At 44.1% G+C, this 24,745-nt stretch overlaps 1 protein-coding gene and 1 non-coding gene across 2 annotated transcripts in view; both read left to right on the top strand.

Annotated features, from left to right (window-relative positions):
• RALGAPA2 (Ral GTPase activating protein catalytic subunit alpha 2) overlaps nucleotides 1-6,082 on the top strand; it is a 368,955-nt gene extending 362,873 nt beyond the window's left edge. Inside the window, exon 40 of the mRNA XM_029070298.2 lies at nucleotides 1,647-6,082. The gene's annotated coding sequence lies outside the window, so the exon portion shown is untranslated. The remainder of the gene's footprint in view (nucleotides 1-1,646) is intronic.
• Nucleotides 6,083-12,982: 6,900 nt separating this feature from the next.
• On the top strand, nucleotides 12,983-13,121 carry LOC114815565. The gene has a single exon (XR_003763358.1). It is a non-coding gene; the product is annotated as a small nucleolar RNA SNORA7 (small nucleolar RNA).
• The last annotated feature ends 11,624 nt before the right edge of the window (nucleotides 13,122-24,745 follow it).

A 24,745-nucleotide genomic window follows, 5' to 3' on the forward strand; every position in this document is an offset into this window, starting at 1 on the left:
ATTTTGACCATCTGCCATTCTGTTTTAACGCAACATACACCCCTCCTTTCTCCCCACCCCGAGGAAAACAGAACCCTTCTCCTGATCCAGAACTAACAAAGGTCTATTTTTTCATCGTCATTTCACGTGAACCGTAGTTCGTGTTCTACGTTGATTTGCAAGGGGGTGTTTTTTTTTCCTTCCTTTCTCCCTCAGTTTACCTGGCTAGAATATACATCTGCTAAGTCTGAGAGAGAGCATTCTAGTTCATGTCGGACTTTGGGAGAACTGGTGGGGTACAGATTTTAGAGCAAAAAATGAATGGGGATAAACAGCAAGAGAACTCCTGTTTGTACTGATTTGTTTAAATAGGATCACTTTCCATTAGCCTGTTAATTTTGAAGGGGGAGCACATTTATGGCAGTTGGCTGTCAGAGTGTGAGGGAGAGTGGTCCCTGATTTTTGTCACAAGCAAGGACAAAATAGGGGGAGTGCTGCTCAATCAATGGTATTTACTGAGCACTTACTGTTTGCAGAGCACTGTACTAGACACTGGGGAAAGTACAATATTACAGAGTTGCCCTCGAGTTTACAGTCTAGAGGGATAATGATAAATGTCACTGAGTTGCCAAGTATGTCTGGCAGGCAGGAACACAAGGAAAGAAGGGCCTCTTAGAAGCCGACCCAATTAGACACCCCGAGGAACAAAGGACCCGGCAATCTTTGGTTTGAAGGGACTCTGCTTATTAGTTTTAGTTTGAAGTCTGCTTGGCCGGGGAAAATGTAAACTGTGGTCAAGCAGAGATGGAGGTTATTCATGGACTGACACCCCTGAACATGAACCCAGTCAAATGGCTTTCAGATGCAAAGTGTTGAAGCACCTAAAAGGTGAGGCAAGCAAATAAAATAGATACGCTTCTTTGGAGCTTTTTTCAGAGACAGTTGTATGAGGAAACCTTTGTTAGAATATATAACAGTTTAAAAATATTTCCCCAGAAAGCTGATGAAATGGCATTCTCACTCACTGAACCGTCTCAAGGGAGTCCAGACTACACTAGCAACAACAGAGCGTGGTTGCAACAGGCGCTTTTCTACATCTCAGAGCATGATTGTAATTGCTCTGGGAAATAGGAGTTGTACACATGCACGCTTTAATTTTATTCATCTTGTTTTTAGAGTGCAGTAGCTGTATCCTCATCTGTTCTCATTCAGAGAGCCATTTAATCCTGACCTCAAATCATAGGTACCTTTTGGGAATAACCGAGTTGTTAACAATGTGTAAAATATCATTGTGTAAATAGTTGTAGACTTCATTAGCATCGTCAGGGATTTAATACCGTCTACATAGAATGTTGACATTGCTTTCTTGGATACAGGTGATATCATCACACGTTTCTTCCCTGCTCCCAGCCCTGGCCAATATATGCCCACCTTCTTGAACTAACAGATGAATTTCCCAGTATGTATACTGGGGAGACGTCATTGTCAATAAGAAACATCCTGGGTTTGGCCCCATAGATGAGCCAATCTTAACATTATTATGCACGAGTTTTTAGAGGGGAATTAATCCCATTTCTTCTCAGCATTTTCATTTTTTATTGAATCTTTTACAAGAAAAGAATCGGCAACTCTTGTTCTCACGTCCTTTTCCTCTGCTTTCTTTACAGGTTTTCTCACTCCCAGTTTGAGTGCTGACCTAGCTGTAGCTATCTGAGTTGAACGGGGAGAGCAGATTTCCCCGTCACTGTCATGAGCCACGAAACTCAAAGTCTCTGGGAAACTTCATCGTTCAACTAGTGCTTTCAACAAATCTACAAATTAAAGAACTTTTTGGAAGCCCAAAGGCAGCTCCGTATTTCTTTCAACTCCGAAGAGGCAAGATCAGCTGTAGTGTCAATAGAACTCTGTCTGTGGGTCTCCAAGAAAGGATTTTCTGTCACACAATCATAATTCCTCTCAAAGAAGAAAAACTTACTGATAAACAAATAGCTTAGTTATCCCTTGTGCACTTGTTGTGGCTGGTGTAGAAACAACTACAGGTGATTCCTAAATGGCTTTGATAAGTATAGCCGGTAATTGGTTTGGTGTAACGCAAGTCATTTTCCCCTGTTACAGATACAAGCATAATTATGCTAGGAGGGCGATCACACAGCCATTGAAACTAATGCTCTGTTAAATTTCCTCTCCTTGTGTTTGTCGATTGAAATAATATTGGGATCTGGGGATCTATGATCCATTCAAAAACGGGGGCAACCCCCGAGAGCCCAAAAGTAGCTTCACATTAATTCAATTGAATGTCCATCACTTCTTGTTCGGGTGGAAGTGATTTTCCATCAGACACTGTCACTCCATTGCAACAGAGGACTCCTTGCAGTCCTGAAGTGATCTGTCAATCGTCAAATCCAGCAAGCAGCACCCTAGTCCCAGCCTCATTCCCCATCTCCTGAAGAAACAGGCACATCATCTCTCAGACATACATACAACTGCCTGGCGCCTCTTCCTCCCTCATCGCCTCGTTTTCTGTCCTCCCAAAAAGAGATGGGGAGGGAATGCTGGAGAGTGCTGCCCCACTCTAGCAGGAGTGGAAGACACACACCCCACACCCCTGAGTCCTGCTCTCTGTCATCATCCCTTCCCCAAGACAGACCAGAGGGGCCAGGAGAAGGGTATTATGACAGTACCTCTGAGGATGTGCTTGTTTCCAGGATCACATCAGCCTCTGCCTGGCCCTGCAAGCTCCAAGTGGGGACACCCAGGGGGTGCTCAATAAATGACATCGGTCCTGTTGCTTCGGAGTTGCTTTGGCCTCAGAGCTTGTTGGTATGTTTTGGTAGGTCTGCAGAGCGCATTTTTATTCCTGGCCACGATCTTCCCAGGATGCTGAGCACGTTCAACTGCTAGAATTGCAACCACTTCTCCATGCTATGGTGAGAAATTTGCTAGAATTCACTGGGCTAGTGGAATTAATGAGCTGAAGTGTCTCTCTTACATCAACTTTAACCCCTTTTAAAAAGGCCATCCTGGGAAAATGTTGATCTGTCTATTTTACCCCCAGTTGCCTAAGATTTAGAGTCACTTCAAGCTCCAGTGCTGAGACTACACCGAACTACTGTGTAAACCCAAAGAAGGGAGAAAGGTGGAGCATAGTATAGCTATCTGGGACCATTTTTTAGCACTTCTGAGGCAGAGCTCTTCTGTTTAAGGTTCCAAAGATAAATCAATATTTGGTGACATTTTGCTTTTTCCTCATTTCCTCTTTCCCTTTACAATCCCGGGCCTTCCACTCCTGTATTAAATCCGGTGTTTGTCTTCCTGAGCGACTTCTTCCGCCAATGCTAAGACTTGGGAAGTGCACCCTGGCCCTTAACCTTGTACCTAGGACTGAAAGCGGGCGTGCTCAGCAGTCAGAGCAGGAACCCATAACCCCGTCAGAAAACACAACTCAACCTCTTACCCTCAACTCCTCTCGTCCTCCCCAGTGAAAGCAGAGGGGGACATTTAGGGGGACTCTGATATGGGGCACATGTGGGCAGGTAGATGAAGAGGAGAGTGGATCTAGGGGAAGGCTAAAAATATAAACCTGCCAAAGGCACCCACAGACACATGGAATTCGGGAATGAGATAATTCAGAGGAAACTCTTTTTAAAATAACATTGCATGACTCACAAAGTGCTGTTCTGGTATCTAAGGGAATGCCACTGTTTCAAGGAGGATGTTGAAAAACCAACTGGTAACAGGAAACGGCTTACCTGCCATCTATTTTTGGGAAGTGACACGGCAAACGTAGAGTATAAAGCCAGTCACTTCTGACCATCATGGAAAGTGCAGCCAAGTGTTGGCATCTTAATTGGACCTATCACTTTTCCCTTTTGGTGACCTCAAATTCCTTGGGCTAACATGTTTTGTGTATGTAATTAAAATCCCGATAATTAATTGGGATATCTAGAGAAACACATTAACAATAATAAAATGGACTTGCAGCAGAGTTTCTGGGCTTGGACCTATTCTGAAATTAGGAAACATTTGCAGAATTTGAAACCATCAGTTTTCATCAATTGCTATGTAAGGGCATATGGGTGTGAAATAACTAATTTTACAAGCACGTCAACATATCAGAAGGCAGAGTTAACTCTCTTCTGTGTTTTTCACACTGTTTATATTGCAACATCACACAGTGGTTCTATCTTACTGAAGGAGGAATATGTACTATGCCCCTAATAGACTTCTTCCACCAGAGGTTGGAAAAAAGACCAAAACCACTAGTTACTATAGGCTAAATGAATCTTAACTCATGCCTTATAATCTAAGGCTAAATATATTCACATCATCTTGCCCAGGTAATTTTATGATCCAGAGGTTAAAAAACCATTTTCTTACTACACTTCCCAAAATGGTTCTGAATTAGAAATGTTTGCTACTAAATAATCTCTCTCTATACATACACACACACATACATACATATATATATATATATATCTTTTGAAATTGGAAAGATCAATTCATTTGTTAGAAAAGCAAATACTGCACCTTTGCAAAAAAATGTCTTTTGATTAAATGTATAAAGAAATGATAATCACAATTAACACACACCCTAGACACCCAAGCTATGTCACATTAACAGGCCAACCATCAGTGAATGTAAAGTGCCCCTAATTAAGTCTAAATGCGATATGACTTGATGGTTTGAGAGCAGTTCTCACCTATTTTTATAATGTCCTGGATCTTAAAATACACCCAGCACAGGTTCTCACTATGGGCTTTGCACTTTTTAACAAGTCATTCAGAAAAGTAAGGAAATTGAAACACAAGCATGTGACCTTAAATAGGCAAAAAAGAAAATCCACTTAAGATATGATTATTACAAGTGTCTTTCAAAATATGCAGTTAATGAGTTAATGCTGCAATCTCTGGGGACTAGAGGGTAATGAATGAGACTGGGCCTTGGATGACAGGTTTTGTTGGTTTGTCAAAACTTCAGCCTTACAAGAATCCTGCAGATTCAGCAATGTGCAGACTCAACTTCCCCTTCCTGAAGCTCTCAGGTTTAGCTAACCTGTTCTTCCAAGATTTTGATTTTATTTTTAATGTTCTGATCAATACTTTAAAATTTACTGTGATTTCTTATATGAAGTTTCATTTGTTTATCTCAACTGAAGGGGAATTTCTATAGAAGCAAAATTCACTATGGACTCCATTTTTTTTTTTTTAGTTGCACTCAAGAGATCTGTATACTTCAGTGAATGTTTCCTTCTGTTTTCAGATCTATGGTGTCTAGTGAATGTAAATAAGGAAAAGAATTTGATAAATATTTACAGTAAAATTAACTTCTAGTGTATTTTTTCTTTTGGATTTCTTATTTTGTCATTAAAATCGAACTTTTAGGTGAATTTATGTTAAAGTTTTTGAACCAGGCACCGCAAGTTAATACTACTCATGTCACTCGTTCATGGTCTACCTTCAGTGGCTGAGAGGTTCCGCCCTGCATGAGCCAGGCCCAGCTCATAGGACCTGCAAAACCAGAGCCTACGAGGTTGTGCCGTTATAGAGAGGAAATTCAGTTTGGGGCAGGCCAAGCTTCGACCGCCCCCTCCATACCTCCTCTCCCTCACCAAACTCCTTCTCTGTCTCCTGTGACACGCCCACTGTCCGACTAACCGGAAAAGGCAGAGAGGGATGAAGAGGATACTCCATTCTTCAATTTAGTTGCATCTTCCTCTCAGTTTAGCATAGCAGTGATATGCTCTCTGACCCAGGCCCCAGGGACATGCTGCTACAGTGTCTGAGAGACATAGAAAGGCGCCTCTTTTAAATGCTGGGCAAAGGTCTTTTTTTTTTTTTGTAAATTTAGGGGTTGACGAGACTAGACCCAGATCCCATCTTAGAGTCATACCCTAGAAACAAATTCAGATAAATTGTTACAGTTTATGTCGGCCACTTGATTTTTTATTTTAGTTGAGATTTTTCTTAACTCTAATTGAATGTGTCAAAAAATTAATTACAAAAATAGAATTTGGGTGCTGCAGGTTGAATTCATTTTCATTCTGATTGTTTGATAGAAGGAGATGGTTGTTCTTAATGTGCAATAAATTACATGTTGAATTCAGTGGAGTAGTTCAGATGGCATTTTTCCCCACATGAGACTTAAAAGTTTACCTTTTAAAATTAGATACCACGATGGCCAGAAATTCTGCAAAGATAATTATCAAAATTCCTTCTTTGTTCCAAAGCACTGCGACAAAAAAAGTGAGATGAAAAGAAAAGTCGAGTCAGCTACATTACTAATCACACAGTACGTTAACTTGAGAGGGACGAAGAGTGTGAGCTGGGGTGTACATAGGAGAGAGCTGACTGAATGCCTAGCCAATGGTTAGAAATTTCTGTTTGATGCCGAGAGGAATGGGCAGCCATTGGAAGCTTTTGAGGATGTGTGCAGAATGATTTTTAGAAAAATGAGCCAGGCAACAGTGACTGGCCTAGTGGCAAGAGCATGGGCCTGGGAGTCAGGGGATGTGGGTTTTAATGCCAGCTCTGCCACACGTCTGCTGTGTGAACTTGGTCAAGTCACTTAACTTCTCTGTGCCTCAGTTACTTCACCTATAAATGGGGATTAAGACCGTGAGCCCCAACCGGGACAGGGACCGTGTCCAACCTTATTACCTTGAATCTACCCAAGTTCTTAGAACAGTGCTTGGCAGAAGGTAAGTGCTTAACAAATACCACTAATTATTATTATTACCTGGGTTCTAATCCTGGCACTGCCCCTTGTCCTCTATGTGATCCTGGGCAAGTCCCTTAATTACTCTGCCTGTTTCCTCATCTGTAAAATGGGGAGTAAATCCTAATCCCTCCTACATAGACTGTGGACAGGTACTATGTACAATCTTGTATCTACCACAGAGCTTAATACAGTGCTTGACACTAAGTAAGCGCTTAACAGATATCACCATCATTATTAAAAAAATGAATCAGGGAGCTCACCAAGGAGGCCGATGCAGTAAATTAAGCTATTCATTCATTCAATCATATTAATTGAGCGCTTACTGTGATGTGACAAGGGCCTGGATTAGTGTGGTGGCCATTGGGTTAGAAGGGGTGGATTCTGAAACTGTTGTGGAGGAGAAACCAGAAGGATTTGGTGACAGATAGAAAACGGAGGTCAAGTGTGAGGAAGGAGGTAAAGATATTGCCGAGGTTACAAGCCTGATTGATAGAGAGGATGATGATGCTGACAACTGTGATGGTATAATTAGGTGGTAGAGGGGAATCCTTAGGTTCCCACATATTCCAACCTTTTATCTTCTCTGGATACTTTTTTTGAGATCAATGACCAAATCTGGATCTATCCAATTCAGAGTGTATTGGAAGGATTATTTCCTAACTCATAAACATCAAACTTTTGTTGATAGATCCCAGTTCCATACTGACACTTTTTACTAACGGTCCAACTGATGACTTCAGTGTATATCCAAAAGGTACTAGCGTGATTTTAAAATGAAAAAAATTCTGACCCAGTATGATTTTCAGGGGTTCACAGTGGATAGTTTTGTTTGGGGGGGGACAACAGTAATCTTCAAAAGGATACTTGCAAAACATTGGGAAATTCTCAAAGCCTTGGGCATGATTCTGAAAAATAAAACTGTTGTTTTATCCTAGAAGACTGTGCCCAAGACTAAAGCTGAGAACTCGTACTGTGCCAGAGCTTTCCTGACTGGCTGGCTTTTGCTGCTTGCCAGGATTTGAGAAACAATACTTTTAAGGTGTACGGTGTTGCAATTCTGGCCCATATCTCCCTTTTGAAAGTGTAGCTTGGAAAAGGAGCTAAAGAGCTTTGCCTTTATCTTTTGAGAATACGTTTCCCAGTCATTTTTTTTCTTTCCTGGAAGCACCACAGTACGGAACATTATATGGATTGGGTTTATGGCATGTGTCTTTTTGTCAACAGTTATTCTGATCAACTTTCCATTATACCTAATTGGAGCAGTAAAGCCACTGGAAGAATGTTTCATTGGTCTCCCTTTTTAACAGTCATGGCTCTCAGATGACACCTTAGCATGGCCTAGTGGACAGAGCAGGGGCTTGGGAGTCAGAGGATCTGGGTTCTAATCTGGATTCTGCCACTTGACTGCTGGGTGACCTTGAGCAAGCCACTTAACTTCTCTGTGCCTCAGTTACATCCTCTGTAAAATGGGGATTAAATACCTGTTCTCCCTCCTGCTTAGACTGTGAACCCCATGTGGGACAGGGACTGTGTCCAACTTAATTACCTTGTACCTACCCCAGCACTTAGAACAGTGCTTGACACATAGTAAGCACTTAATATCATTATTATTATTGTTATTATTACCCATTCGACTGATCTCAAAATTTTGATTTGGTGTTTCTTGCACAGGCAGTTACTAGTCATCCATTGCAACAAGACTGGCTGCTCTGGGAAGAGTACCATACTGGACATTCTAAATAAAGAGCCCTACCCTCAAGGGGCTTAGAGTCTAGCAAGGAAAACAAACACAAAGATATGATCATACAGCTGAACAAATGAAAATGCATATTCATAAACTAAGAGAAAATTAAAGGCTGAGAGAGCTGTAGAAAACAGTGCAACTGGGACAGTAAGGCAGAAGTGGGAAGGGAATGATAATAATTGTGGTATCTGTTAAGTGCTTACTATGTGCCAGTCACTGTACTAAGCACTGGGGTGGATACAAGCAAACTGGGTTGGACAGAGTCCCTGGCCTGTCTGGGGCTCATAGTCTTAATCCCCATTTTAAAAATGAGATAACTGAGGCAAAGATAGTAAAATGACTTGCCCAAAGCCACAGTGCAGAAAAGTGGCAGAGCTGGGATTAGAATAAAAATAATTATGGTATTTGTTAAGCACTTACTATGTGCCAGGCACTGTACTAAGCACTGGGGTGGAAAATTGGGTCGGACACAGTCCCTGTCCCACGTAGGGCTCACGGTCTCAATCCCCATTTTACAGATGAGGTGACTGAAGCACAGAAAAGGGAAGCGACTTGCCCAAGGTCACACAGCACAGGTCGGTGAACTCATTCGCTCTCACGGCTTTGACTACCATCTCTACGCAGATGACACGCAGATCTACATCTCCGCCCCTGTCCTCTCCCCCTCCCTTCAGGCTCGCATCTCCTCCCGCCTCCGGGACGTCTCCACCCGGCTGTCGGCCCGCCACCTAAAACTCAACATGAGCGAGACCGAGCTCCTCATCTTCCCTCCCAAACCCGGTCCTCTCCCAGACTTCCCTATCACCGTGGATGGCACGACCATCCTTCCCGTCTCTCGGGCCCGCGATCTCGGTGTCATCCTTGACTCGTCTCTCTCGTTCACCCCACGCATCCTATCCGTCACCGAGACCTGCCGGTTTCACCTCTACAATATCGCCAAGATCCGCCCTTTCCTCTCCACCCAGACGGCTACCTTACTGTTACGGGCTCTCGTTGTATCCCGGCTAGACTACCGTGTCAGCCTTCTCTCTGACCTCCCTTCCTCCTCTCTCGCCCCACTCCGGTCTATTCTTCACTCCGCTGCCCGGCTCATCTTCCTGCAGAAACGATCTGGGCATGTCACTCCCCTTCTTAAACAACTCCAGTGGTTGCCTATCGACCTCCGCTCCAAACAAAAACTCCTCACTCTAGGCTTCAAGGCTGTCCATCACCTTGCCCCTTCCTACTTCTCCTCCCTTCTCTCTTTCCACCACCCACCCCGCACGCTCCGCTCCTCCGCCGCCCACCTCCTCGCCGTCCCTCGGTCTCGCCTCTCCCGCCGTCGATCCCCGGGTCACATCCTCCCGCGGTCCCGGGACGCCCTCCCTCCTCACCTCCGCCAAACTGATTCTCTTCCCCTCTTCAAAACCCTACTTGAAGCTCACCTCCTCCAAGAGGCCTTCCCAGACTGAGCTCCTCTTCTCCCTCTACTCCCTCTGCCGCCCCCCCCCTTCACCTCTCCGCAGCTAAACCCTCTTTTTCCCCCTTTCCCTCTGCTCCTCCACCTCTCCCTTCCCATCCCCACAGCACTGTACTCGTCCGCTCAACTGTATATATTTCCGTTATCCTATTTATTTTGTTAATGAATTGTACATCGCCTCGATTCTATCTAGTTGCCATCGGTTTTTACGAGATGTCCTTCCCCTCGGCTCTATTTATTGCCATTGTTCTCGTCTGTCCGTCTCCCCCGATTAGACCGTGAGCCCGTCAAACGGCAGGGACCGTCTCTATCTGTTGCCGACCTGTTCATTCCAAGCGCTTAGTACAGTGCTCTGCACATAGTAAGCGCTCAATAAATACTATTGAATGAATGAATGAACAGCAGACAAGTGGTGGAGCTGGAATTAGAACCCGTGACCTTCTTACTCTCAGACCCATGCTCTACCCACTACGCCATTCTGCTTCTCACTACACCATGCTCCTTGCCACATGAATAATAATAATAATAATAATGTTGGTATTTGTTAAGCACTTACTATGTGCAGAGCACTGTTCTAAGCGCTGGGGGAGATACAAGGTAAGCAGGTTGTCCCACGTGAGGCTCACAGTCTTAATCCCCATTTTACAGATGAGGTAACTGAGGCACAGAGAAGTTAAGTGACTTGCCCACAGTCCCACAGCTAAGTGGCAAAGCCGGAATTCGAACCCATGACCTCTGACTCCCAAGCCCGGGCTCTTTCCGCTGTGCCACGCTGCTTCTCTGGTCAAGTGTTAAACTGGAGATGGGTTCATAAGAGAGCTCTGAAGATGAGGAGGGACATGATACTGGCAAAAGAAAGAGAAGAGGGAATTTCGCATGTTGGTAAATGGCAAATAGAGTGACCTAGAGATGAGGAAAGAAAAAGGCAAGTTACAGTGAGGAAATTTGCTTTGGATGAGTTGAAAACATAAGCTATGGAGAGAAGAGATCAAGTAAGAGCAAGCCGACTAGGGAGAACATTCTGACCTTAAGGGGTTCATATGGTAAGAGGTCACAGTTGAAGCAGTGAGCTTTCACGCTCCCATGTGCTGAATATAGTCTCTGCCTATAGTAAGTGTTCAGTAAATACCATTGATTGATTGACTAGATCCTTTCCAACGGGCTTGGCTGAAAGGTTAGCGAGATAATTGTAGGAGAGGAAAGAACAATAACAACTACAAAACCCAGCGGGCAATGGGCCTGGTTTCACCAAGACTTCTCAGAAGCTGTTGAGGTATTCTGGGAGGAGTTTGGCTCCTCCGCGCACTTGTTACAACACCCCACCTTGGTCACCCACCGGCGTGGACACATGCTTCATCAGATTTTCTCCAAACAATGCTTTTTCTCTAACCTCCCCAGTTCTTAGCCACTTTGCAATCACAGTCTAACAGGCCCACCCCGGCTGCCCCTCAAATCTAGACCTTGATCTAGACCTTACCCGCTTTATTTCAAACTCCGTGCTGCAGATTCATTCTGCCTATCTCAGACCATCTCACCTCACTTGGATTCCCTTCCATCTCTTGAAGCAAAAGCTTTCAATCGTATTTATTAAGCGCTTACTGGGTGCAGGACACTGTACTGAGTGCTTGGGAAAATACAATAGAGCAATAAAGAGGGATGGTCCCTGCCCAAAATGAGCTCGCAGTCTAGAGGAGGGGAGGCAGACACCAATACAAATAAACAAAATGACAGATATATACAGAAGTGCTGTGGGGCGGGGAGACCGGGGAGAGCAGAGGAAACAAGTCAGGGCGACACAGAAGGGACTGGGAGATGAAGTATATGCCCTCAATTCCATCTTCCTCACCAACCTCGACTCCCTTTCCCCCATCCCTTCAGCATTCTTGCACTTCTAACCCACAGGCCTGGATCAACGCCACAAGCCACTTCCTCAATTATATCCACGCGGGCTAAATGCGGCTGGCAGAAACCCTGACTCGAGGCAAGCTTCTCCCACTAGAAATTTACACCCAACTCAGTTTTCTCCTCTACAGCTCTTACTACATTTGTCTCATGGACCTACCCACCCAGGCTCTTCCAGCTATTTTAAACCTTTGACTCCCTCCAGAAGCCCCACTTCCCTCCCTAACCCTCTGATGATCTCACCAACTCTTTGTTGGTAAAATTGAAGCCTTCAAATATGGAGTTTCCCCCAACCTCCCCATCACCCCCTCAACTTTAGACACCTGCTTTCTCACATTTCTCCAGCTTCCCAGCTCTCTCCCAAATGATCTCCCACCTACTCCTTAATAATAATAATGTTGGTATTTGTTAAACGCTTACTATGTGCAGAGCACTGTTCTAAGCGCTGGGGGAGATACAGGGTCATCAGGTTGTCCCACGTGAGGCTCACAGTCTTCATCCCCATTTTATAGATGAGGGAACTGAGGCACAGAGAAGTGAAGTGACTCGCCCACAGTCACACAGCTGACAAGCGGTGGAGCTGGGATTCGAACCCATGACCTCTGACTCCCAAGCCCAGGCTCTTTCCACTGAGCCACGCTGCTTCTCTATAATAATGCTGGTATTTGTTAAGTACTTACTATATGCAGAGCACTGTTCTAAGCGCTGAGGTAGATACAGAGTAATCAGGTTGCCCCACGTGGGGCTCACAGTCGTAATCCCCATTTTACAGATGAGGGAATTTAGGCCCAGGGAAGTGACTTGCCCACAGTCACACAGCTGACAAGTGGCGTAGCCGGGATTCGAACCCATGACCCCTAACTCCTAAGCTCGGGCTCTTTCCACTGAGCCACGCTGCTTCTCAAATCACCCCTCTTACCTGAGCCTCTGACCCTATCTCCTTATTGTCTAAAATGCCATGTTTTTACTCCTCTCCCTCACTGCCATCTTCAACCTGTCACTCTCCAACAGCTCTTCTCCCCCATTCAAAAAAAAAAAAAAAAAGGCCTCTCTTGATCGTATGAACTGATCCCTCCAGTTTTTACTCTAATCTCCCTGCTCCTATTCCTATCCACATTCCTAGAAACGGCTGTCTTCTCCACATTTTTATGATATTTAAGCGCTTACTGTATGCCAGACCCCCCTCTCAGGGTTGCACTTGGAGAGATTCCAGTACTCTACCAGTATCAACTATGGGAGGGAGAGTCGAGCAGAGGCCTACCCACTTCCATTCCTAGCTTGGCCAGTGGCTAGCGAGTGGAAGGCAATCTGCTACATGCCAAAAATCCCTTATGCTGGGCAGCAGCGGCATGGGAGAGAGTCAAGGGCGGAGACAAGTTGACCACATGGAAGGAGGCAATTGTAAACCACTTCCTTATTTTTACCAAGAAACCTCTATGGATGCACTACCAGAACAATGGAAGATGGAGGCGGGGCGTTCTGAGAGAGATGTGTCCATGGTATCGCTAGGGTTAGAGACAACTCAACAGCCTAAGACAAGATGTGACAGACACTGTACTAAACTCTGGGTAGATATAAGCTAATCGGGTCAGACACAATCCAAGGCCCACATGGGGCTCAGGGGCTTAATCCTCCTTTTACAGATGAGGTAACTGAGGCACAGAGATGTTGAGTGACTTGCCCGAGGTGACCCAGAAGACAAGTGGCGGAGCTGGGATCAGAACACAGCTCCTTCTGACTCCCAGGCCTGTGTTCCACCCACTAGGCAAACTGTCTTGAATTCCATTCCACCAGTTCCCTTCTCTACCTTCTGTACTCTGACTTTTGACCCCTTCCCTTTATTAAGACTGCTCTCCCTCAAGGTCACCACTGACCAACACCAAAGGGCTATAATCCATCATAATCCTCCCCCCCCCCCTTTGTTTTTAGAAGCAACATGGCTTAGTTGAAAGAGGACAGGCCCATGACCCTGTTCTACGTCCTCTACTCTTCTCATTCACTCTTTCAGGAAGCTCATCTTCTCACATGGCTTCGGCCACCACTTCTATGCAGATGACTCCCAAATCAATCCCTCTAGTCTTGACCCTGCATCTGAACTGCGATCCACTTCTCCTCTTGCCTCCAGAACATTTCAAACACGAACCTGTCTAAAACAACTCATATTTCCTCCAAATCAGCGTGAGACGTAGCGTGGCTGCTTCTCCTCCATCTCCTTCAAGAGGCCTTCCCTGACTAATCCTTCCTTTCCTCTCCCACTCCTTCTGTGTTGCCCTGACTCGCTCTCTCTGTTCACCCCCCTCCCAGCCCCACAGCACTTATGTACATATCTGCTATTTATATTAATGTCTGTCTCCTCCTCTAGACTATTAGCTCTTTGTGGGCAGGGAATGTGTCTGTTTATTGTCATACTATACTCTCCCGAGCGCTTAGTATAGTGCTCTGAACACAGTAAGCGCTCAATAAATGACTGAATGAATGAAAGTGGCCTAGTGGATAGACCACAGGCCTGGGAGTGAGAAGGACCTGGGTCCTAATCCCAGCTCCTCCTCTTGTCTGCTTGTGTGACCTTGGGCAAAACACATTACTTCTCTGTGCCTCAGTTCCCTCATCTGTAAAATGAGGATTAAGATTGAGACCCCCATGTGGAACATCGACTGTATCCAATTTGATTATCTTGTATCTACCCCAGGGCTTAGAACAGTGCCAGGCACATAGTAAGCATTTAAATACCATAAAAAAAAAAATCCACTCCTCTTGACTTCCACATCTCAGCGAACACCACCATCTTTCCTATCACAGAAGCCTGCACCCTTTAAAACTTTACTAAAATCACATCTCCTCCAAAAGCTTTTCTCTAAGCCCTCATTTCTCCTACTCTTTCTCCCCCTTTTGTGTTACCTAAACACTGGGATCTGCTCCTTTTAAGCACTCAATATTCTCCACACTCTCGGTACTTATGTACATAGCTATAATTTATTTTAATGTCTGTCCTCCCCTCTAGTTTGTAAGCTCCTTTTGGACAGCGAATGTGTCTTCCGACTCTCCCAAATGCTTGGTAAAGTGTTCTGCACACACTAAGCACTCATTAAATACCATCGATTGATTGATTAATTGATTCTTACCTATTGTTAAACTCTCAGATTCATGCTACTGCCAAATCCTTTCAGTTTTTCCCGCTCATTTTTTGAATCCACACCCTTCTTCTAGGGAAGCAGCGTAGCCTAATGGAAAGCTCACAGGTCTGGGAGTCAGAAGACCTGGGTTCTAATCCCGGTTCCACCACATGTCTGCTGCGTGACCTTGGGCAAATCACTTAACTTCTCTGTGCCTGTTTCCTCATCTGAAAAATGGGGAAAAAATTACATAAAATTGAGTCCTACTCCTGCTACTAATTCATTCAGTCACATTTACTGAGTTCAGAGCACCGTACTAAGCACTTGGGAGAGTACAATACAACAATAAGTAGATATATTTCCCGCCACTTAGATTGCGAGCCCCATGTGGGACAGGGATTATGTCCAACCTGAATATCTAAACATTAGAACAACATTTGACAACACATAGGCCCTTAAATATTATTATATTATTAAAAATAATATTATCATCACTCTTCTTCTTTTCTGCCCAAACTGCCATCACCCTGGTATAAGGTCTGGTGTTGCCTCAGCTAAACTATTGCATTGGCTCCCTCCCCACTCTCTAACTGATGCTACATGCTGTGGATGCATCATCTTTCTGAAGCATCACTCTGCCCACTTATCTCCTCAAAAGTCCCCACTGGCTCCCTACGTCTCTTTGCATCAAACCCACTCCTCACAATCAGCTTCAAAGCTCTCCAACATCTGGCCCCACTTTACTTATCTCCCGTTCCCCAACCCGCTCGCTGTCTATGCTCCTCCCTTCTAGCTATTCCTCACTCTTGTCTTCCCGCCTCACCCGCTTACTGAAGCTATTACCCCAGCTTGCAGATCCCTTCCTCTCCATGTCAGACAGACCACAGCTCTCCCCACATTCAAATTCCTCCTAAAATCCCCAAAATCCTAAAATCCTCTTTTCTTCTTCCACCACTCCATCACCCTTACACTGGGAGTCGCTCCCTATTTTCACCCCTCCCTCACAACCATAGTTTCATTTTAATTTTATTAGCGTCTGTCTCCCCCTCTAGACTGTAAGATCGTTGTGGGCAGGGAATGTATCTACCAACTCTCTTACATGGTACTTCCCCAAGTGCTTAATACAGTGCTCTGCACACAGCAAACACCCAATAAATATGATTGACTGATCCCAACTCCTTCAACTAGGTTTCAGCAATTAGTTTCTCAGCACCCTGAGCCTTAGCACCCCTTCAGCCATCTCTAGCATTTATCAATGTAGTTATGCCCTCCTTAAGACTCATTCGCTCTGACAATGTAACAATTTTTTTTTTTATCCTTCTCAATGTCTGTGAAATCGGACCACCTCAGTGTCACATCCGGCTCCTCAAGCAGTTTCATCAGGTGTACATCCCCTTGATTCTATTTATCGTGATTAAGTTGTCTTGTTTTTGTCCGTCTGTCTCCCTCGATTAGTCTGTGAGCCCGTCAGTGGGCAGGGATTGTCTCTATCTGTTGCCAAATTATATATTCCAAGTGCTTAGTACAGCACTCTGCACATAGTAAGCGCTCAATAAATACTATTGAATGAATGAATGAAAGAATAATAATAATAATGTCAGTATTTGTTAAGCGCTTACTATGTGCAGAGCACTGTTCTAAGTGCTGCGGTAGACACAGGGGAATGAGGTTGTCCCACGTGGGGCTCACAGTCTAAATCCCCATTTTACAGATGAGGGAACTGAGGCACAGAGAAGTTAAGTGACTTGCCCACAGTCACACAGCTGACAAGTGGCAAAGCTGGTCAGGGTTCTTTACAGGCCTTACTCAATTATTAAATGGCAAAGGTCACAAACAATGAAGTTCTGGTACACAGCCAGTCTCCTAGTATCAAAGTTACGCTCAAAACAGATAATAACAACTATGGTGTTTGTCAAGCATTTACTATGTGCCAAGCACTGTTCTAAGCACTGGGGTACAAGGTAATCAGGTTGTCTCCCATGGGGCTCACAGTTTTAATCCCCATTTTACAGATGAGGTAACTGAGGTATAGAGAAGTTAAGTCACTTGCCCAAGGTCACACAGCAGACAAGTGGCGGAGCTGGGATTAAGAACCCGCGTCCTCTGACTCACAAGCCCGTGCTCTTTCCACTAAGCCAGACTGCTGGCTTACCAGCCTTCCTGTCTCACAAGCCCTTAACCTTAGCGTCTCTCTCTCTCTGTCATATTCAATCTTTCAGCAAACTCTGTCGGTTCAACCTTGACAACATTGCTAAAATATGCCCTTTCCTCTCCATCCAAGCACTTATCCTATCCCGCCTTCATTATTTCATCAGCCTCTTTACTGACCTCCCCGCTTCCTGTCTCTCCCCACTTCAGCCCATCCTTCACTCTGCTGCCCTAATCATTTTTCTACAAAACCATTCAGTCCATATTTCTCCACTCCTCAAGAACCTCAAGTGGTTGCCCATCCACCTCTCCGTCAAACAAACTCCTTACCATTGGCTTTAAAGCACTCAATCACTTTGCCCCCTCTTACCTTACCTCTCTGCTTTCCTACTACAACCCAGCCCGCATGCTTCGCTCCTCGAATGCCAACCTATTCACTTTACCTCAAATTCATCTATCTCACGGATGACTCCTTGCCCATATCTTTCCTCTGGCCTAGAATGCCCTCCCTCTTCATAGCCAACAGACAGTCACTTTCCCCACTTGCCGTGCCTTATTAAAAGTACTTCTCCTCCGAGAGGGCTTCCCCGACTAAGCCTTCATTTCCTTTTCTCCCTCTCCCGTCTGTATCGTCCTTGTACTTGGACCCTTTATTCAACCCACCCTCAGCCCCACAGCATGTATGAACGTATCTGTAATTCATTTATTTACATCAATGTCCGTCTCCCCCTCTAGGCTGTAGGCTCATTGTGGACAGGGAACCAATTGTGTTGAATTGTATTCTCCCAAGAGCTTAGTACAGTGCTTTGCACACAGTAAGCACTCAATAAATATGATTGATGAAGTGAAACAAAAAGGGCAGGGGAAACACTCTAAGGTAAAACAAAGCCTCAGGCAATTATTGCTGCATCTCGACTGAAAAATGATAGTCATTTCTGAGGTTAGACCAACACGGTGCAATGTTAATTAATAATAATAATTTTAGTATTTATCAAGTGCTTTACAGAGTGCTAAGCACTAGTACTAAGCACCAGGGTAGATATAGTATAGTCAGACAGACAGAATCTCTGTCCCATCCAGGGCTCAACGTCCCGGGGGAGGGGAAACAGGTATTTAATTCCCATTTTACAAATGAGGAAATGGAGGTATAGAAAAGCGACTTACCCAAGGTTGAACAGCAGTCAAGTCATGGAGCTGGGATTAGAACCCAGGTCTCCTGACTTCCAGTGCTCTTTCCACTAAGAGCCACCCTATTAGTCTGTAGTGTTCTGGAGGTTGTACTAAAGGAAAATGCTGTATCCTAACCAAAGCCACAAAATCTAGAAAAAGGCATAGGTTGATAAACCTAAGACGATGCAACAAACACCTGAGAAGTCACATCTCTCTCCAGTCATCATTGTTTCACTTTCCCTCACCCCTGTATCCTACACCCATCTGCTTTCTTTCCACAGAGTATAGCTATTACCTCTACGATAGGCCACCCTATTTTCTCAAGATAAGACCACTTTCATTTTCTGCTTATTAGCCTTTCAAAGTAATTTAATATGTTCTGTTACTAAATATTAGTGCATTTTGGTATATCAGCAAATCTTTAGGGCTCTATAGTAAATCTAGACATAATGATCCAACTATTCAATACTGTTTTTTGCTTGAGGTTCCAACCAGGTATCTGTAAGCTGAAGACAGACAGCATTTCTGATCCCCCTAGAAAACCTTTGATTCCACAAGGTTTATAAGCATCATCAAAAGACTTCTTAAGAACCTTTCAGAAACTTCTGTATCTCGATAACTGTGCTCTTGAGACATACACAAGATGGCCTGCAGATGATTATGAATCCCTTTGCAGGGTCAACGTAGTGCTAGGGTCTAATTAAAAACCTGAAAAAAACTAAGGGCTTTTTTTTTTTTTAAACCAGGCAACACCTGGGAAACCCTATGTGCAAACCAAGATTTTCACTGGCAAAATAGAATTTAATCCTGTCACTTAATTCTGCTACTCAGGCAACCATTGATGCTCTTATAAACAAGCAACTAGAAAACAGAATCCAAATGGTCATCAGTGTTTTTGGGAAATTCTTAGAATTTGGTGATAATAAAAATAATAACAATAATCATAATAATCGTGGTATTTGGTAAGTGCTTATTATGTGCCAACACTGTTCTAAGAGCTAGGATAGGTATGGGGTAAGTAGGTTGTCCCACAGTCTTAATCCCCATTTTACAGATGAGGTAACCGAGGCCCAGAGGAGTTAAGTGGTTTGCCCAAGGTCACACAGCAGACAAGTGGCAGAGCCAGGATTATAACCCATTACCTCTGACTCCCTAAGCTCTCTCCACTAAGCCAAGCTGGTGATAATGGGGCAAGTTTTAAGGTTGTCTCAACTCCTATATGGTTGAACTCTGGATCTGCTACAGAATCACCATTGTCATCATTATCATCAGTGGTATTTATTGCGCCCTTATTAAGGGTACTGTACTAAGCACTTGGGAGAGTAAGACGTAACACAGTTAGCAGACACAATCCCTGCCCACAAAAGAGCTTACAGTTTACAAGGGGAGAGAGACATTAATATAAATGAATAACATAATCCAAAGACATGTACATTAGTAGTGTGGGGTTGTGAGTGGGGCGAATATCGAATGTCCAAAGGTCACGGATTTTAGTGTGTAAATATCAGAAGTGAGATACAAACCCACAGCTCCATTTGGAGACCAGAAGCCCCAACGAGGTGAAACGGCAACTTGAGTCTGGCGCCTTAGACCGCTAGGACATCCTGACACCTTCAGTGGCCTTCGGTCACTTTCAGCCCCATAGGTATCACTTACAAACCAAAGCGACATCAATTGGTAGGAGATCACCAACGATAAACTCCTACTGTGGCTTTAGGACATGTGAGGAGAATGAAGAAAAACAAGATACCTAAACAGCTGCTGAGTGGTGAACGGGCAGGGGGCACACGCTCGCAAAGAGGACGGAATAAATAATTGAGAGGGACACGGTGAAGCACAGCCTTGAGCCATGTGGCAGAGCAGTTGGCTGTTGAGAGACCACCATATTCATTCATTCATTCTATAGTATTAATTGAACGCTTACTATGTGCAGAGCACTGTACTAAGCGCTTGGAATGTACAAATCGGTAACAGATAGAGACGGTCCCTGCCCTTTGACGGGCTTACGGTCTAATTGAATAGCAGTCAGGTGAGCCTGGAGGGCAGGAATGATCAGAAGACTTGTCCTTGAGTGAAGGTTTCATAAAGACCAGGATATTGGGAGGCAATATTACAGAAAGACATGCCCTATATGGGGCAAACACATCAGGGCAGGAAGAAACTATCTTCAAGGCACAAAGGGAGAAGGGAATGCATATCTATAATTCTATTTTTTTATGTTAATGCCTATTTGTTTTGATGTGTACATATATCTATAATTCTATTTATTTGCATTAATGCTACTGATGCCTGTTTACTGGTTTTGATGTCCCCCGTTCTAGACTGTAAGCCCGTTGTAGGTAGGCATTGTCTCTCATTGTTGCTGAATTGTACTTTGCAAGCGCTTAATACAGTGCTCCACACACAGTAAGCACTCAATAAATATGATTGAATAAATGAAAGGGAGCATCTCTTATGTATTGCTCATTTCAGTCACCCCAACATGCAACGATAGATTTTTTCACCATCAGAAGCATCAGAGATACTGTATTTACTTGCCTGATTGCCTCACCCCAATTCTTGACGGGGAAATAATTTTTTTTTTGGTACCACTTAATCGTAGAGGTAATAGCTATACTCTGTGGAAAGAAAGCAGATGGGTGTAGGATACAGGGGTGAGGGAAAGTGAAACAATGATGACTGGAGAGAGATGTGACTTCTCAGGTGTTTGTTGCATCGTCTTAGGTTTATCAACCTATGCCTTTTTCTAGATTTTGTGGCTTTGGTTAGGATACAGCATTTTCCTTTAGTACAACCTCCAAACCACTACAGACTAGTAATCCCTCCGTTCCAAGTTATTTTTGTTTTCATATATAGAAAACATTTGTATAAATCAGGCACATTTCAGGTCCTACATAATCCACCCGCAGTACGGTTGAAATGTGATAAGATTTTAAGATATTTTAACATATCTCAAGTATATTTGAAATGTGGCAAGAATCTTCACAAAATAAGCCTTTTTTGTTGTTGCAAGTGTTGTTCCTTGCAAGGATCTTTCTGCACTCAAAGACTAGATCCTCCCAACAGAACGCTTGTCCTATTAATACTTGCATTATATCATTCAGGTGATAGTAAGTGCTTTTTGATCAATATTTTCAAAGAAACAAGAGCTGGGCTAAGTGCTAAAGTTGGACATTCATAAGAGCTCTCCATCGCTCTCTACCTGCAGAGCATTTTCAGCAATTTCTTCTCCCATACTTCGACGTAGCAAACACATTAATGGCATCTTCAGCTCCCTCTAAAAAGCATTTGTATCATTTTGCTATATATACGCAAAATGTCATCATTACACTCCCCCTGCCACACCTCCCAATACCCCTGAGGATTTAAATCATCTACAGTTTACTTCATTTTGGAAGACGACCCTACTGATGGTCAGATCCTCATCATTCCCCCTGGCCTGGACCTCCCTCTTCCTTCATATACGACGGTCCACCGGTCTCCCCACCTTCCAAGCCTCATTAAAATCACCTCTATTCCAAGAGGCCTTCCCTTACTAAGCTCTCGTTTTCCTTATGTCCTCTCCCTTGTGCATTCCTAGGCATCTCCTTTATAACTTTAAGCACTTGCTATTCACCCGACCGTCAGCCCCTCAGCACTTACATAAATATCGATAATGTATTTTGTTGTCTGTCTCTGCCTCTAGACTTTAAGCTCCTGGTGGGCAGGGAATGCGTCCACCAACTCTGTTGCATTGTACTCTCTCAAGCACTTCGTACTTAGTACTAGCACTCGATTGATTCCTAGATGCTTCCATCATGGCAATTCCGACTGGAGCAGTGACCTTCCTTTCCCCACTTTCAAGTATCAACAGGAAGCTCAAATGGGCACTTCTCCCAGATACCATCTACCAGGCCCATCCAGACTGGTTCAAGGACAATGATTCAGGCATCATGTTTTCAACATCTTGCATCTCCTCATGATCACAATAAAAAGGCAACCTACAAAAGCTTGTAACCTAGCACGCACGTCGAGTTAAAGAACGTGTGAGACCAGTGGTAGGCTGTGACAGACCACATTCTACATGTCTGCTGTGGGTCCTTGGGTAAGTCACTTGACTTCTCTGGGCCCCAGTTATCTCATCTGTAAAATGGGGATTAAGGGTGTGAGCCCCACTGAGGCAGGGACTGTGTCCAACCTGATTAGCTTGTATCTACCCCAGCGTTTAGAAGGGTGCTTGGTACATAGTAAGCTCTTAACAAGAACCATAATTATTACTATTATTACCACCTAGTTTCAAAGCCCTTCTAAAATCACATCTCCTCCAGGAGGTCACTCAATTTAATTTCTAATCTCCCCAGATTCAATCCTCCACAAATGCGACTTCAACACCACCTGTGAACTTAGGTATTCACAATTTCCTGTAGTATCTCTGTAAAAATAGCTTAGATGGCCTGTTACTTAACCAGTATCTCTTTTACAATTCACTTTTACCTTCTTCCTCCTCTCTGTAAGTTGTTTCAGGCAATGCCTCCCCACTATATTATAAACTCTTGAGGGGTGGGATAGCATGGGCCTGGCAAAGGACCTGGGTTCTAAACCCAGCTCTGTGCCTCAGTTAGCTCATCTGTCAAATGGGGATCCAATATCTGTTCCCCCTCCTACTTAGGTTGTGAGCTCTGTGCGGGACAGGAACTGTCTGACCAGATTGTCTTGTATCTGACCAGATTGTCTTGTATCTTCCCAGTATTTAGAACAGTGCTTGGCATATAAGAAGCACTTAAATACTACAAATTATTATTATTACTATTATTATTATTATCACACTCTCCCAAGCAGAAAAGTTGCTCAATAAATGTGACTGATGCTCTGCACACAATAGGTGCTTAATAAATGCTACTGATGGACAAGACCGAGGAGACATAGGCCATGCGGCCCACCATCAAGCAAAGGAATTTTATTTATCACTGAAGTTACGTGAACCCACTTGGGGATGGCATTCGGGGCCATTCTTAAATAGTGTAAGAGTCGATCAATCTGAAGTGAAAGATATAATGTAAGCTTTTTGAGGGCAGGGACCATGACTTCTTACTCTATTGTTCTCTCTCAAGTGCTTAATACAGCACTCTGCACTCATTAAGTGCTCTTTAACTGTCACTGATGGATTATTTGATTACTTGTTTTATCCTCCAATCCCTTCCTTCACATGAGACAAACCATTGCTGCCATCCTACCCTGTTCTGTAGGACTCCAGATAGCTCTGGGCACTAGGCACTAAGGGCCAGTTGGGGAATGTGTGAGTGAGTGTGTACATCGGGGGGTTGGGGGTCGGGTGGTGGACGGGGGTTCTGTCCCATCCAGCTAGAAATTCAATTCATTTGATTCATTCACTCCTATTTATCAAGAGCTTATTGTATGCAAAGCCCTGTACTGATTGGGAAAGTACAATACAGCAATAAACAGTGACATTCCCCGCCCACCAAGAGTTTGCAGTCTACAGGGGAGGAGACACACAGCAGTACAGATCAATTCTCAGGAGATTAGCTCCCGCATGGGCATTAGAGATACTTAGAGAAGCAGCGTGGCTCAGTGGAAAGAGCCCAGGCTTGGGTTTCAGAGGTCATGGGTTCGAATCCCAGCTCCACCGCTTGTCAGCTGTGTGACTGTGGGCAAGTCACTTAACTTCTCTGAGCCTCAGTTACCTCATCTGTAAAATGGGGATTAAGACTGTGAGCCTCATGTGGGACAACCTGATTACCCTGTGCTTAGAACAGTGCTCTGCACATAGTAAACGCTTAACAAATACCAACAATGTTACTATTAGGCTCATGATCACTCCTACACTTCTCCCAATCCCCTCCATGGAGGTAGACTGCCAGAAACCTACTCGCCGAAAAGCACAAGATGCTGGGGTCTAGACCAGTTGCCTCAAGTAACTCTTCCATAGGATGGCCCTGAAAGCATCCCCAAAATGGGCCGGAGGCAACACCATTTCAAATATTAACTGGATACCTCTTACTCTAACAAGGATAAATCCCTCTACAATTAATCAATCAATACTATTCATTAAGTGTTAACTGTGTGCAGAGCACTGTACTAAGAGCTTGGAAGAGTACAATATAACAATATAGCAGACACATTTCCTGCCCAAAGTGAGCTTACAAACTGGAGGGGGAAGTCATTAATATAAATAAAGGATACGAACATACACGCTGTGGGGCTGAGGGAGGGATGAATAAAGGGAGCAAATCCAAGTTCAAGGGTGATGCAAAAGGGAGTGGGAGAAGAGTAAATGAGGGTTTAGAGATGTACCTTCAATAAGGCTTTGAAGGTGGGGAGAGTAACTGTCTTTAGGATAATAATGTTGGTATTTGTTAAGCGCTTACTATGTGCCGAGCACTGTTCTAAGCGCTGGGGTAGATACAAGGCGATCAGGTTGTCCCACAGAGGGCTCACAGACTTCATCCCCATTTTACAGATGAGGGAACTGAGGCACAGAGAAGTTAAGTGACTTGCCCACGGTCACACAGCTG

The sequence above is a fragment of the Ornithorhynchus anatinus genome, chromosome 1, assembly GCF_004115215.2.
Source record: "Ornithorhynchus anatinus isolate Pmale09 chromosome 1, mOrnAna1.pri.v4, whole genome shotgun sequence".
In the NCBI taxonomy this organism is placed as follows: domain Eukaryota; kingdom Metazoa; phylum Chordata; class Mammalia; order Monotremata; family Ornithorhynchidae; genus Ornithorhynchus; species Ornithorhynchus anatinus.